Below are 16,574 nucleotides of genomic sequence, written 5' to 3'. Positions count from 1 at the left end.
TGTTTGTGGGTTTCCCACACCACAGTCGGATTCATGTCAGGGGTTGAATTTATCTTAAAAAATTCCCGTAAGTGTTTTTCTAGATTATCCCTGAACTCAGCGGAGTCAAGTAACCTCTCATTTAACTTCCAAGTCATTTCCGGCCTTGTAAGCGGAGACAAAGCTATACAGCATGACACTGGGGCATAATCAGATAGCGCAATTTGACCTATGAATGATTTCAGACACGACTGAAGCAAAGTTTGAGATACAAATAGATAATCGAGTCTTTGGTATGACCTTCTGGGGTGTGAGTGAAAGGAGAAATCTTTGGAGGAAGGGTGATGAAATCTCCATACATCTACCAGTGATAAAGATTGTAACAGCTGGTGAACCTTTCTCACCGCTCTCTGCGGGGTACGTGATTTTCCTGAGGAGGTGTCTAGTATTGGTGAAAGAGTAAGATTGAGATCCGTCCCTAGTATTATGACACCTTCCGCAAACAATTGTAAGGATTCAAAGATACGGACAAGCCATTGTACTTGGCCTGATGTAGGGACATATAAATTAACCAATGTAAACGTATCAGAAGCAATTTGACCTTTTAGAAATAAAGCTCTACCATCCGGATCTGTATATGTCTCAGCACATTTAAAGGGTATGGAGTGGTGTATAGCAGTTGACACACCTCTAGATGCCCCAGAGTCGCTGGTGTTATGGAACCACTGGGAGAAATAATTAGTTGGAAGTCAAGGCACTTTACCTTTCTTAAAGTGAGTCTCCTGGAGGAACAACAACTTGGTGTTCAACTTCCGCAGAAGGAGTAGAATGCTGTGTCTTTTCTCTGGGATATTTAAGCCATGGATGTTGAGAGTAGTGAAAACCGTTTTACCCAACATCGTGTACTTCACCCCAATCTATGGGGTAGGAGGGTAGGGGGAGGGGGGGGGAGCTAGGTCAGATTAGGTTAGAGGAGGGGAGGATGAGGAAAGGGAAGCAGGGGAAAAGATCAGAAGAAGAAGAAGAAAGATTAAGAGGAAGAGAAGACAAAAACAAAACACAAATTCGTTATTGATATAGACAAGTAAGCAACATAAACTGGCATGCTATGCAGAATCTAAGAGTGCTCCGGCCTGTATGAGCACCGCAAAAATCAAGTGCTTCCTAACCAATAGGAAGCGTAGTCACCTAGGTCTCTGGAGAGCACTAGGATCGAGACTACTGGGGGGTAGAAAAAGAACTTGAGGTACGAGACAACAAGAGGACCTCTATGAATAACTATAATAAAAAACTAACAAACAAGCTCGATGAGAGCTGCAATGGGCAGTAGATTTAACCTACCGCTTCTACTGAAGCGAGTGACGGAGAGAACATATTAAAGCCAAGTTGGTATACTAAAGAGTCTCTATTGTAACTGAAAAGAGAGTCCAACTATAAACATATTGTACTTAGCACGGCCATAGGACAGGAACAGATATCCAGGCAACTGCTCTCAGGGTAATCATCACAAAAAGAAGCTTCAAAAACGTCTGCCCGGCGGACGAAAAAGTTCCAGAGATGGGACTAGGGGCAGCAAGGATGCAGAGAAATTTTGCAAAGTCCCAGCTTAGGATGCAGTCATCGTCCCTCTGAGCAGGGCTCTCTTGGATTTCGGCGACTTCAAACGCTGCTGCGAGGTCCAGGAGGAGCAGGCAGGTAATTCCGGTAGGGAGTGGAGATCAGTGGTAGGCATCCAGGAAGGTATCTCAATAGGAGTGATATTGAGTTGTTCCCACACTTTCGATAAATCCGCGGGGACTGAACGACAAGGCGTTTGCCCTTGAAATGGATGGATAACCCGAACGGGTAAAGCCAGGAATAGGAGATATTCATTTTACGTAGTGTCTCTAGGAGTGGTTTTAACTGTCTCCTTTTAGCCAAGGTGGAAGGCACTAGATCTTGGTAGAAAGATAGCTTGTCGGATTCATGGACAAAGTCAGTATGTGTGCGGGCAGCAGAGAGAATGTCCTGTGTGTCCAGAAAGGACAGTAAGCCGCAGACTACATCCCTAGGAGGATCCCCTGGGTTTGGTTTGGGTCTCAATGCCCTGTGCGCCCTTTCTATGACAATTGAGGACGCACGCTCCTGGCCCACTAAAGCTGCGGAAATGTCAGCCACTCTATCCTTAAGGGCCGCAGGTTCACACTCCTCCAATATTCCCTTAATTCTTACATTTTTCCTTCTCCCCCTATTTTCTTGATCCTCCAAGAGTGTTAGTGCTCTATCTATCTGCTCCTTCTGTGAGAACAGTATGGAAACAACTTCAGTGGCGTGGTCTGTTAGACTAATACAGGCCTCTTCCACCCTCTCCACTCTGCAGCCTAAAGCACCCAGATCAGCCTTAATAGCAGCGAGATCTGACCTGATAGATTGAAGTGGTTGAAGAGCTCGGGTAAGCGTCTTTCTGAAGAAGGTTCTGGATAGCATCACCGAGGCTCCCTCATCGCTTTCACCTTCTCCGCTGCTCTCCAGGTCCGACCCCTGTCTCCACTCCCGCGCTCTGAACCACGGGCGCCATCTTGGTAAGTGCACTCCGGCCGTGAGGGCTTTTCTTTCGCAGGAATTTCTGCATGTCAGTTTGCTGTTTCCCCATTCTAGGTGTGCTAGGGGCTTCTCCAGACTTCTCTCTCCCTTATTTGCCCATAATCAGTTACCGAACGTGGCTATGAGGCCGTCTTTCTGTCTCAATATAGCGGAGCTACAGGCTCATGCTGCCGCTATGTCCGACGGTCAAGCTCCACCCCCCAAAATATTAATATTTCTTATGACAAACATGCTTCATATTTTTCCAATTACATTTTTAACAAATGTGTTATTTAAACACCTAAGGGTGCCATGGTACAAAGGGCTCACACTGAACCAAGTAAAGAGGATGGTGAGTCCATCTGCGACAACTCACCACTCCTCATTCTCTGGTCTTATTATTGCTCCAGGTTGTTCTAAACTATATACTTTCTATTCTGAATTAATTATGAAGATTCAGCTGAGGTCTTAATTAATTGAGGGGCCTCATCTCAGGTCTGAGTAATCTTGAGGTCTAGTCTGAGCTGAAATTTTGCAGTTGAAAAATTTGCTATGCAGCCTAGAATTTTCTAGTCTTGAGGGGATTGAGCAGGACTCTAGGTAAGCTCTTGGGGGCACTTGGGGCAATAAGAAAGGGGTTTGAGTAGCAAACTTTGCAATCATCAAGCTGTATCATTATAGCAGTCTTGTTAAGGAAGAGAAAAAATTTGTATACTGACCCAAAATGCTTGGGTATATACTGTATGTTCCACTATTTAAGAGAGAAAATATGAGAGTTCATTATGAGTTTGAGTAATCCAAGTTGTTGTTTTTTTTAAGTGGAAGGGATAAGTTTGAAGCATTCTAAGCATTTTTGAAACATGAAAAAAAACTTTACATGTATACCATATAATACTAACAAGACTCGCTGACATAGGATATCATCTCCTTGTTACCACCTTGTTGACTTGAGAAACATTCCAATTTTGCTCTGTGCCTCACCTTTCACATGTCATTAAACTCATGCCCTTTTTGTTATATCTTAAATCCGCCTGACTTTTCCTGATTACTAATACAGAAGGGGAAAATAAAGGCTTGTAATTTATTTCCAAGATGCCAGTGCAAATAAAGGTTTGCCGTCTTATAGGATTGGCAGGTTGTATTTGCAGATAATGAAGGCAATGCACACCACTTCAAAATGTTGTTGGAGAAAAATTCTTGGTCACCTTGCTTTGACATTCAGCATGTCACATGCAATTTTGAATACATAACCAGAGAACAATATTACATATTAATAGTTTTCTCAAGAAGTGTCTCTAAATATAGGGCACAGAAGGAAGAAAGAACAATAGCAAGCAATTGAATGCTATTGCTATACTACTGTTTATTGTAGTATCTAATTTATTAAGCTAATGTATAATATCATGTCTAGTGGACATTCAGTTACATCAGGTCTTTTACCATTATCCACTGAAAGGTAATGCTTTGTGTCTGAACTAGTTTAAAGACTACACGTTTTTCTTTTTTGTTTTTTTGTATCAAATTCTTGTAAAACCTTTTTAGGCTAAGGTCCCACGTGTCATCCCACAGCAAAAATTCACAACGGGAAAAGCCGTGGCGGCAGTACATTGTGGTTTTTACCATAGTGTTTTAGACAGAAAGTTCACAGAGATTTACTCTGTGGACTTTCTGTTTCAATTCCACCTTTGGGGAAAACGCTAGTGTTTCCATAGGTGTAAAGGACATGCTGCAAATTGCAGCATATTCGCAGAGTGGTTTTTACTGAAAAGTTTGCTAGAATTTGCTCTGACTGTACAACTTACGCCACGTGGGACCCCGACCTTAATCACCTATTATATGACACCAGTGGCCTAACAAGTGTTTTGTGGGCTCGGGTGCAAACTTTTGTCCAGGCCCCCTCCCCCCACACACAGTATTATATGCCCAGCACAGCCCCACACACAGTATTATATGCCTAGCAGTGCCCCCCCCCCACAGTATTATATGCCCAGCAGTGCCCTGACCACACAGTATTTTATGCCCAACAGCCCCCCTCCGCTCCTGTGCTGTTTTTATATTCTAGGGTCTCTTCAAACCCCAGAACATTATAATCAGAGGTGAATAAAAATAACAAACGATGATACTCTCCTTGCCTCACCTTTTCTGGGCATTCTGGCTCCGCTTGTCTGCAGAATCTTTGGCCATATTCCCAACGTGTCTGCTGAGATCTGTGATTGGTCCTCAGTGGTCACGTGGGGGTGCAAAGACGTCATTATGCCACTGCATCCCTTGAGACCGCTGGGGCGGCCTGATCACAGGTCTCAGTCACATGACGGAAGATTGCCAAAGAGGTGGATATATGTGTTTATTATTTTCAGTCAGCTGCCCAGGCTAGTACCTACTGAAAAAGAGCCCAGTGACACGCCATGGTCCTTTTTCATTTACAATATGTATAGTGGTTGGGGAACCAAGATTTCCCCAACTGCTGGTGTAGTGTTACCGGGCCCCGGCCATCTCCAGCTGGTCGCAGGCCCTGTACCTTGGCCCGGTCGTGGTCGCATTCCCCCTAGACCACGATCGTTACGCTCCTGTATGATATTTATTAAGGATGAGAATATGGTACCACAATTTTTCCATAGTTGCCTCCAACACACTTGTAAGACATTGTGGTTTTAGGGGTCTTTATTTTTTGCCCTCATTATGAAACCGCATGGGACAATACTATATCTGCATTTTCCTCTATAGATATAATAAAGAATTATCTCGTTTTGTAGCTTTATATTATATTATATATATATTATATATTATATATATTATTATATTAGCCAACAGTTTAGGTTACATGAAAATTGGGTGCGATGTGATGCGATATAAGAAATATACAAAGTGGTTTCAGACATACAAGTGGAGGTAGAGAAGACCTTTAAACCAAAGTTCTAGACGTAAACTGAAACCAAATAGAGTAAAATAGTTTTTGTGTGTTTCCATTGGATTTGTCACATTTTATAAGCCTTAACTTTCTGATTTTAATGGCAGCATAGCAATGTGTTTTTTTTTACATTGTATTTTTGTATTGTGCCATTTTGGAAAACATTTAGCTTATTGATCAAATTTTATTAACTCTTTCTTAGTGGGATGGCCAAAAAAAAGTCAGTTTCAACATCCTTTCTTTAGGCTCAAATTTTTTTGTAGCTCACTGAGCATCATAAATAATATTACCTTTATTCTGCCAGTCCTTGTGATTATGGTGATAACAAGTTTATAGAGATTTTTTATTTTGTATTACTTTTACACAATAAAAGCACTTATTTCTGAAAAATAATTTCCATGTTCTCAGAGAAATACTGTAATTTTATTTTTCTACCCTTGGAGTCGAGTGAGGGTTTGTAGTTTTGCAGGATCATTTGTCATTTCTGTTGCTACCATTTTGGGCTAGAGATGGGCAAACCTCCCAAGATTCTTTTCATTTTGGATTTGGCTGGTTCAGTCACAAGATTAGTTTCGGGTCAAAGATGTGCAAGGCAGAGCTTAAATTTGTTTAAAACATAGTGTATGACACTATCAGGGCTCCTAGGAACCTATCCATACAATATCTAGCTCTCTAAGGGAGCCTTCACACGGAGTATACGCTCCGCTCATTCTGAACGTAAAAGTGTTCAGAATGAGCGCGTAAAAAACATCTCCCATTGACTTGAATGGGTGCTGGCATATGTGCGTATCACATTGAAAGCAATAGGGGGAAAAGCCTCCCATTGATTTCAATGGGTAGCGCTCGTATGCCGGCACCCATTCAAGTCAATGGGAGCTGTTTTTTACGCGCTCATTCTGAACAACTTTTACGTTCAGAATGAGCAGACCGTATACTCCGTGTGAAGGCTCTCTAAGGCAAACACTGCCTACGTTATGTCATTCATCAAAAGCGTAGATTCTCATGACAAGACTATACTTATACCTCTAAAGAAACCACATGTACAGCCACACAGATTATTGTGCACAATTGTGGGCCTCAGTGTGCAAGAAGGACATAATTTAACTGGATAAAGTGCAGAGAGGAGCGACCAAGATTATTAGAGAAAGTAGTGGATTAGAATACAATGACAGACTAACAAATTTGGGGTTATTCAGTTTAGAAAAAAAGAGGGGAGATCTAATAACAATGTACAAATACATGAAGGGATGGCACAAAGATAATTCTATTGATCTGTTCACTCCTAGGCTGGTGACAGTGGAGCATGGGAGTATTCCCTATTTGTAGAAGAGAGAACACTTCACCACAGAGATTTTTTACTGTAAGACCAATGAGGCTATGGAACTCATTGCCACAGTTATAAATTATAGTGTTCCAGGGACGCCATTACGCAGAGAAGTGGCGCATCACTCGGGAGGTGTGTATATGGGCTCCTCCAAAATATAGCACTCTGTTTGTATCATAATTTGTCACCTCCTACGGAAGCCGATTCCAAAGGAAGCGTGTAGGGGAGTGGTGTATACACATATCTTTGTGTGCTGGGGCTTCCATCTTTTTGATTATGGCTACAGGTCTATATCCAGGTACACATCCATTTCTCCTTACTATTTTTAGTCCCATTCGGTTTAGCTGTGACATGTGTGAGGTACCAACAGCGTTATCTTGGTGGATATGAAATACATGTACAGCACCCAGTGTATTTGCATTGTATGAGCAGTCATTTATTTATGTTTTGAGGTTTGTTACCCATACTATTTATGAGAGACATACATCTGCCCTTTTTACAATACTTTACCGCCAATAGATCCCTGAAATACATTGGTGTCTGTATTTTTCATACATAGTGATTGTCTCTTGTTGAGACCTCATTTATTCATCTAGTCACCAGTGGGAGTATATAAGTTTATTTATTTCCCCATTCCTAGTATTGAGCATACTATATAGATTTAGCATTAATCTAAGTGTTGATTCTAGTGTGATATATATGAATTGTGTTATATGTGAATTGGATATGTGATATTGTTATAGGTTTCTGCTCCTCACATTTGTATATATGTCTTCTGTTTTCTTGTTTGTATTGGCTGACTACCATCTGCTCTGCTGTACACTTTTAACTAGGATCTTAGTTACTTTTTCTATTTAATAAATATTTATTAATATGTAGAGATGAGCGAACACTAAAGTGTTCGAGGTTCGAAATTCGATTCGAAAAGCCGCTCAATGTTCGTGTGTTCGAATGGGTTTCGAACCCCATTATAGTCTATGGGGAACAGATACTCGTTAAGGGGGAAACCCAAATCCGTGTCTGGAGGGTCACCAAGTCCACTATGACACCCCAGGAAATGATGCCAACACCTCTGGAATGACACTGGGACAGCAGGGGAAGCATGTCTGGGGGCATCTAACACACCAAAGACCCTCTATTACCCCAACATCACAGCCTAACAACTACACACTTTACACACTCAATACCACATCTCTGACAGTAGGAAAACACCTTGAAACATGTGTATTTGGCACTTGCAGTGAGGAGAGCTTGTCACCAGCAGTGAATTTGGCCCTTGTAGTAAGTTGAGGTTGGCACCAACATTTGTTTTGAAAATCAGGGTGGATTGAGCCTCTAACCAGCAGAGTTTGAGCAAATTCATGGTGGAGGGAGCCTCTAAACACCCCAGTTTGGGCAAATTCATGGTGGAGGGAGCCTCTAAAAACCCCAGTTTGGACCAATTCATGGTGGAGGGAGCCTCTAACCAGCCCAGTGTGGGCAAATTCATGGTGGAGGGAGCCTCTAAAAAACCCAGTTTGGACCAATTCATGGTGGAGGGAGCCTCTAACCAGCCCAGTTTGGGCAAATTCATGGTGGAGGGAGCCTCTAACCAGCCCAGTTTGGGCAAATTCATGGTGGAGGGAGCCTCTAAAAAACCCAGTTTGGACCAATTCATGGTGGAGGGAGCCTCTAACCAGCCCAGTTTGGGCAAATTCATGGTGGAGGGAGCCTCTAACCAGCCCAGTTTGGACCAATTAATGGTGGAGGGAGCCTCTAACCAGCCCAGTTTGGACCAATTAATGGTGGAGGGAGCCTCTAACCAGCCCAGTTTGGACCAATTAATGGTGGAGGGAGCCTCTAACCAGCCCAGTTTGGACCAATTAATGGTGGAGGGAGCCTCTAACCACCCCAGTTTGGACCAATTCATGGTGGAGGGAGCCTCTAAACAGCCAAGTTTGGACCAATTCATGGTGGAGGGAGCCTCTAAAAACCACAGTTTGGACCAATTCATGGTGGAGGGAGCCTCTAACCAGCCCAGTTTGGGCAAATTCATGGTGGAGGGAGCCTCTAAACAGCCCAGTTTGGGCAAATTCATGGTGGAGTGAGCCTCTAACCAGCCCAGTTTGGACCAATTAATGGTGGAGGGAGCCGCTAAACAGCCCAGTTTGGGCAAATTCATGGTGGAGGGAGCCTCTAAACAGCCCAGTTTGGACCAATTCATGGTGGAGGGAGCCTCTAAAAAACCCAGTTTGGACCAATTCATGGTGGAGGGAGCCTCTAAACAGCCCAGTTTGGGCAAATTCATGGTGGAGGGAGCCTCTAACCAGCCCAGTTTGGACCAATTAATGGTGGAGGGAGCCTCTAAACAGCCAAGTTTTGGGAAATTCATGGTGGAGGGAGCCTCTAACCAGCCCAGTTTGGACCAATTCATGGTGGAGGGAGCCTCTAAACAGCCCAGTTTGGGCAAATTCATGGTGGAGGGAGCCTCTAAAAAACCCAGTTTGGACCAATTCATGGTGGAGGGAGCCTCTAACCAGCCCAGTTTGGACCAATTAATGGTGGAGGGAGCCTCTAAACAGCCAAGTTTGGACCAATTCATGGTGGAGGGAGCCTCTAAAAACCCCAGTTTGGACCAATTCATGGTGGAGGGAGCCTCTAACCAGCCCAGTTTGGGCAAATTCATGGTGGAGGGAGCCTCTAAACAGCCCAGTTTGGGCAAATTCATGGTGGAGGGAGCCTCTAACCAGCCCAGTTTGGACCAATTAATGGTGGAGGGAGCCGCTAAACAGCCCAGTTTGGACCAATTCATGGTGGAGGGAGCCTCTAAAAACCCCAGTTTGGACCAATTCATGGTGGAGGGAGCCTCTAAAAAACCCAGTTTGGACCAATTCATGGTGGAGGGAGCCTCTAACCAGCCCAGTTTGGACCAATTAATGGTGGAGGGAGCCTCTAAACAGCCAAGTTTGGACCAATTCATGGTGGAGGGAGCCTCTAAAAACCCCAGTTTGGACCAATTCATGGTGGAGGGAGCCTCTAACCAGCCCAGTTTGGACCAATTAATGGTGGAGGGAGCCTCTAACCAGCCCAGTTTGGACCAATTAATGGTGGAGGGAGCCTCTAACCAGCCCAGTTTGGACCAATTAATGGTGGAGGGAGCCTCTAACCACCCCAGTTTGGACCAATTCATGGTGGAGGGAGCCTCTAAACAGCCAAGTTTGGACCAATTCATGGTGGAGGGAGCCTCTAAAAACCCCAGTTTGGACCAATTCATGGTGGAGGGAGCCTCTAAACAGCCCAGTTTGGGCAAATTCATGGTGGAGGGAGCCTCTAAACAGCCCAGTTTGGGCAAATTCATGGTGGAGGGAGCCTCTAACCAGCCCAGTTTGGACCAATTAATGGTGGAGGGAGCCGCTAAACAGCCCAGTTTGGGCAAATTCATGGTGGAGGGAGCCTCTAACCAGCCCAGTTTGGACCAATTAATGGTGGAGGGAGCCGCTAAACAGCCCAGTTTGGGCAAATTCATGGTGGAGGGAGCCTCTAAACAACCCAGTTTGGACCAATTAATGGTGGAGGGAGCCTCTAACCAGCCCAGTTTGGACCAATTAATGGTGGAGGGAGCCTCTAACCAGCCCAGTTTGGACCAATTAATGGTGGAGGGAGCCTCTAACCAGCCCAGTTTGGACCAATTAATGGTGGAGGGAGCCTCTAACCAGCCCAGTTTGGACCAATTAATGGTGGAGGGAGCCTCTAACCACCCCAGTTTGGACCAATTCATGGTGGAGGGAGCCTCTAAACAGCCAAGTTTGGACCAATTCATGGTGGAGGGAGCCTCTAAACAGCCCAGTTTGGGCAAATTCATGGTGGAGGGAGCCTCTAAAAAACCCAGTTTGGACCAATTCATGGTGGAGGGAGCCTCTAACCAGCCCAGTTTGGGCAAATTCATGGTGGAGGGAGCCTCTAAACAGCCCAGTTTGGGCAAATTCATGGTGGAGGGAGCCTCTAACCAGCCCAGTTTGGACCAATTAATGGTGGAGGGAGCCGCTAAACAGCCCAGTTTGGGCAAATTCATGGTGGAGGGAGCCTCTAAACAGCCCAGTTTGGACCAATTCATGGTGGAGGGAGCCTCTAAAAAACCCAGTTTGGACCAATTCATGGTGGAGGGAGCCTCTAAACAGCCCAGTTTGGGCAAATTCATGGTGGAGGGAGCCTCTAACCAGCCCAGTTTGGACCAATTAATGGTGGAGGGAGCCTCTAAACAGCCAAGTTTTGGGAAATTCATGGTGGAGGGAGCCTCTAACCAGCCCAGTTTGGACCAATTAATGGTGGAGGGAGCCTCTAAACAGCCCAGTTTGGACCAATTCATGGTGGAGGGAGCCTCTAAACAGCCCAGTTTGGGCAAATTCATGGTGGAGGGAGCCTCTAAACAGCCCAGTTTGGACCAATTCATGGTGGAGGGAGCCTCTAAACAGCCCAGTTTGGGCAAATTCATGGTGGAGGGAGCCTCTAAAAAACCCAGTTTGGACCAATTCATGGTGGAGGGAGCCTCTAACCAGCCCAGTTTGGACCAATTAATGGTGGAGGGAGCCTCTAAACAGCCAAGTTTGGACCAATTCATGGTGGAGGGAGCCTCTAAAAACCCCAGTTTGGACCAATTCATGGTGGAGGGAGCCTCTAACCAGCCCAGTTTGGGCAAATTCATGGTGGAGGGAGCCTCTAAACAGCCCAGTTTGGGCAAATTCATGGTGGAGGGAGCCTCTAACCAGCCCAGTTTGGACCAATTAATGGTGGAGGGAGCCGCTAAACAGCCCAGTTTGGACCAATTCATGGTGGAGGGAGCCTCTAAAAACCCCAGTTTGGACCAATTCATGGTGGAGGGAGCCTCTAAAAAACCCAGTTTGGACCAATTCATGGTGGAGGGAGCCTCTAACCAGCCCAGTTTGGGCAAATTCATGGTGGAGGGAGCCTCTAACCAGCAGAGTTGTGGGAAAGCAGGGTGGAGGGAGCCTCTAACCAGCAGAGTTGGTGGAAATCAGGGTGGAGGGAGCCTCTAACCAGCAGAGTTGGGGGAAATCATGTTGGAGGGAGCCTAGTATTAGCAGAATTGTGCAACGCTTATGGTGGATGAGTATGAGGATGCGGAGGAATTGGAGAGGTTGAGTACAGACATGGAGTTTCATGTTGGGGTGCTTTACACAGGTGGGCACAAAAATGAAGGCTCTATCCAGTGGTGGTTCATTTTTATCAAAGTGAGCCGGTCGGCACTCTCAGCTGACAGACGGGTGCGCTTGTCAGTGATGATGCCACCGGCTGCACTGAACACCCTCTCAGATAGGACGCTGGCGGCAGGACAGGACAGCACCTCCAAGGCATATAGGGCAAGTTCAAGCCACAGGTCCAACTTCGACACCCAATACGTGTAGGGCGCAGAGGGGTCGGAGAGGACAGGGCTGTGGTCGGAAAGGTATTCCCGCAACATGCGCCTATACTTCTCACGCCTGGTGACACTAGGACCCTCCGTGGCGGCACTTTGGCGAGGGGGTGCCATCAAGGTGTCCCAGACCTTAGACAGTGTGCCCCTCGTTTGTGTGGACCGGTGAGAACTTGGTTGCCTACTGGAGGAACTGCCCTCCCTGCCGCCAACGTCACATGCTGGAAACATCTCCATCATATTCTGCACCAATTGCCTGTGGCAAGCATTGATGCGATTGGCCCTCCCCTCTACCGGAATAAAAGACGAGATGTTGTTTTTATACCGGGGGTCAAGGATAGCAAAGATCCAGTACTGGTTGTCCTCCATGATTTTGACAATACGCTTGTCGGTTGTAAAGCACCCCAACATGAACTCAGCCATGTCTGCCACAGTGTTAGTTGGCATGACTCCTCTGGCCCCACCGGAAAGTTCAATCTCCATTTCCTCCTCATCCTCCATGTCTACCCATCCGCGCTGCAACAATGGGACGATTCGAAGTTGCCCGGAAGCCTCCTGTATCACCATCACATCATCGGACAACTCTTCTTCCTCCTCCTCCTCCTCCTCCTCCTCCTCCTCCATTAAACGCAGTGAAGCGGACAGATGTGTGGACCTACTCTCCAGCTGTGACGGATCGGATGCTATCCCTAACTCCTCTGTGTGATCTGAGTTATCCCTGATGTCAATCAGGGATTCTCTCAGAACACACAAGAGCGGGATTGTAAGGCTCACCATCGCATCCTCAGAGCTCACCCTCCTTGTGGACTCCTCAAAGACCCGTAGGATGTCACAAAGGTCTCTCATCCATGGCCACTCATGGATGTGAAACTGAGGCAGCTGACTTTGTGGCACCCTAGGGTTTTGTAGCTGGTATTCCATCAAAGGTCTCTGCTGCTCAACCACTCTATTCAACATCTGAAACGTTGAGTTCCAGCGTGTGGGGACGTCGCACAAAAGCCGGTGTTGTGGCACATGCAGGCGTTGCTGGAGAGATTTTAAGCTAGCAGCGGCTACTGTCGACTTGCGAAAGTGGGCGCACATGCGCCGCACTTTCACCAGTAGCTCTGGAACATTGGGGTAGCTCTTTAGGAAACGTTGCACCACTAGGTTGAAGACGTGGGCCAGGCATGGAACATGTTGGAGTCCGGCAAGCTCCAGAGCTGCTACCAGGTTCCGGCCGTTATCACAAACGACCATGCCTGGGCCCAGGTGCAGCGGCTCAAACCATATTGCCGTCTCATCGAGGAGGGCATCCCTCACCTCGGAGGCAGTGTGCTGTCTGTCCCCCAAGCTGATCAGCTTCAGCACAGCCTGCTGACGTCTACCAACGCCAGTGCTGCAACGTTTCCAACTCGTAGCTGGGGTCAATCTAACAGCGGAGGAGGAGGCGGTGGCGGAGGAGGAGGCGGTGACGGAGGAGGAGGCGGTAGAGGAGGAGGAGGAGGGGGGTGTTCTTCTCGTGTCCCTGCCAGGAATGTTAGGCGGGGAGACGAGGTACACCGGGCCAGTTTGGGAAGCAGTCCCAGCCTCAACTACATTCATCCAGTGTGCCGTCAGTGAAATGTAGCGTCCCTGTCCGCATGCACTTGTCCACGCGTCGGTGGTCAAGTGGACCTTTGTGCAAAGCGCGGAACTAAGGGCCCGCCTGATGTTGAGTGACACGTGCTGGTGCAAGGCGGGGACGGCACACCGGGAGAAGTAGTGACGGCTAGGGACGGCATAGCGAGGTGCCGCAGTTGCCATCAGGTCCAGGAAGGCGGGAGTTTCAACAAGCCGGAACGCCAACATCTCCTGGGCCAGCAGTTTAGCGATGTTGGCGTTCAAGGCTTGCGCGTGTGGGTGGTTAGCAGTGTATTTCTGCCGCCGCTCCAATGTCTGAGAGATGGTGGGTTGTTGTAAAGAAACGCCTGATGGTGCCTTTGATGGTGCAGGAGAAGGAGATAAGACAGGACCAGGGGAGGATGAGGTAGAAGTCAACAAAGTGGCGGAGGCAGATGAAGTGGTGTCCTGGCTCGTCCTCTGGAGTGCATCGCCAGCACAGTCAGCAGTGGCAGTGGCAGAGGCAGAGGCAGTGGCAGAGGCAGTGGCAGTGGCGTGAACGGCAGGCGGCCTTTGTCCTGCCGTTGCTGCCTGCCACTGATTCCAGTGCTTGGATTCCAAATGACGGCGCATTGAAGTGGTGGACAGGTTGCTCTTCTCAGAGCCCCTAATCAATTTCGAGAGGCAAATTGTGCAGACAACACTATATCTGTCCTCGGCGCATTCCTTGAAAAAACTCCACACCTTCGAGAAACGTGCCCTCGAGGTGGGAGTTTTTCGGGGCTGGGTACGAACTGGAACATCTTGGGAGATTCCGGGTGTGGCCTGGCTTCGCCTAAGCTGCTGACCTCTGCCTCTGCCTCTAGCTACCCTTTTTGGTGCTGCACCTGCCTCAACATCCACACTACTTTCCCCGCTTGACATCCCCCCTGTCCAGGTCGGGTCAGTGTCCTCATCATCCACCACTTCCTCTTCCAACTCCTGTCTCATCTCCTCCTCCCGCACAATGCGCCGGTCAACTGGATGCCCTGACGGCAACTGCGTCACATCATCGTCGATGAGGGTGGGTTGCTGGTCATCCACCACCAAATCGAACGGAGATGGAGGAGACTCTAGTGTTTGAGCATCTGGACACAGATGCTCCTCTGTTAGGTTCGTGGAATCGTGACGTGGAGAGGCAGGTTGAGGGACAATGAAAGGAGCGGAGAACAGCTCTGGGGAGCAGGGACAGTTTGGGTTATTGTTCTGTAAAGCTTCGGAATTTTGGGAGGAAGGAAGACAAGACTGTTGGGTAATAGGAGGAGAGGAGGCAGAGTCTGACTGGCTGCTGGACAATGTGCTGTAAGCGTTCTCTGACAGCCATTGCAAGACCTGTTCCTGGTTCTCGGGCCTACTAAGGTTTGTACCCTGCAGTTTAGTTAATGTGGCAAGCAACCCTGGCACTGTGGAGTGGCGCAATGCTTGCTGCCCCACAGGAGTAGGCACTGGACGCCCTGTGGCTTCACTGCTACCTTGCTCCCCAGAACCATTCCCCCGACCTCGCCCACGGCCTCGTCCACGTCCCTTTCCGGGAGCCTTGCGCATTTTGAATTCCTAGTTAGAAATTGGCACTGTATACCAGTAGTAAAAATTGTGGGTGCACGTAACCCCAATATATTCTTTGAATTACCAGTCAGAAACTGGCACTATATGGCAGTAGCAACAAATGAGGGTATTTATAACCCCAATATATTCTTTGAATTCCCAGTCAGACAATGGCACTGTATACCAGTAGTAAAAATTGTGGGTGCATGTAACCCCAATATATTCTTTGAATTCCCAGTCAGACACTGGCACTATATGGCAGTAGCAAGAAATGAGGGTATTTGTATTCCCAATATATTCTTTGAATTCCCGGTCAGACAATGGCACTGTATACCAGTAGTAAAAATTGTGGGTGCACGTAACCACAATATATTCTTTGAATTACCAGTCAGAAACTGGCACTATATGGCAGTAGCAAGAAATGAGGGTATTTGTATTCCCAATATATTCTTTGAATTCCCAGTCAGACAATGGCACTGTATACCAGTAGTAAAAATTGTGGGTGCACGTAACCACAATATATTCTTTGAATTACCAGTCAGAAACTGGCACTATATGGCAGTAGCAAGAAATGAGGGTATTTATAACCCCAATATATTCTTTGAATTCCCAGTCAGACAATGGCACTGTATACCAGTAGTAAAAATTGTGGGTGCACGTAACCCCAATATATTCTTTGAATTCCCAGTCAGACACTGGCACTATATGGCAGTAGCAAGAAATGAGGGTATTTGTATTCCCAATATATTCTTTGAATTCCCAGTCAGACAATGGCACTGTATACCAGTAGTAAAAATTGTGGGTGCACGTAACCACAATATATTCTTTGAATTACCAGTCAGAAACTGGCACTATATGGCAGTAGCAAGAAATGAGGGTATTTATAACCCCAATATATTCTTTGAATTCCCAGTCAGACAATGGCACTGTATACCAGTAGTAAAAATTGTGGGTGCACGTAACCCCAATATATTCTTTGAATTCCCAGTCAGACACTGGCACTATATGGCAGTAGCAAGAAATGAGGGTATTTGTATTCCCAATATATTCTTTGAATTCCCAGTCAGACAATGGCACTGTATACCAGTAGTAAAAATTGTGGGTGCATGTAACCCCAATATATTCTTTGAATTACCAGTCAGAAACTGGCACTATATGGCAGTAGCAAGAAATGAGGGTATTTATAACCCCAATATATTCTTTGAATTCCCAGTCAGACAATGGCA

The sequence above is a fragment of the Leptodactylus fuscus genome, chromosome 1, assembly GCF_031893055.1.
Source record: "Leptodactylus fuscus isolate aLepFus1 chromosome 1, aLepFus1.hap2, whole genome shotgun sequence".
Lineage (NCBI taxonomy): Eukaryota > Metazoa > Chordata > Amphibia > Anura > Leptodactylidae > Leptodactylus > Leptodactylus fuscus.
Note: the sequence above shows the minus strand (reverse complement) of the source record.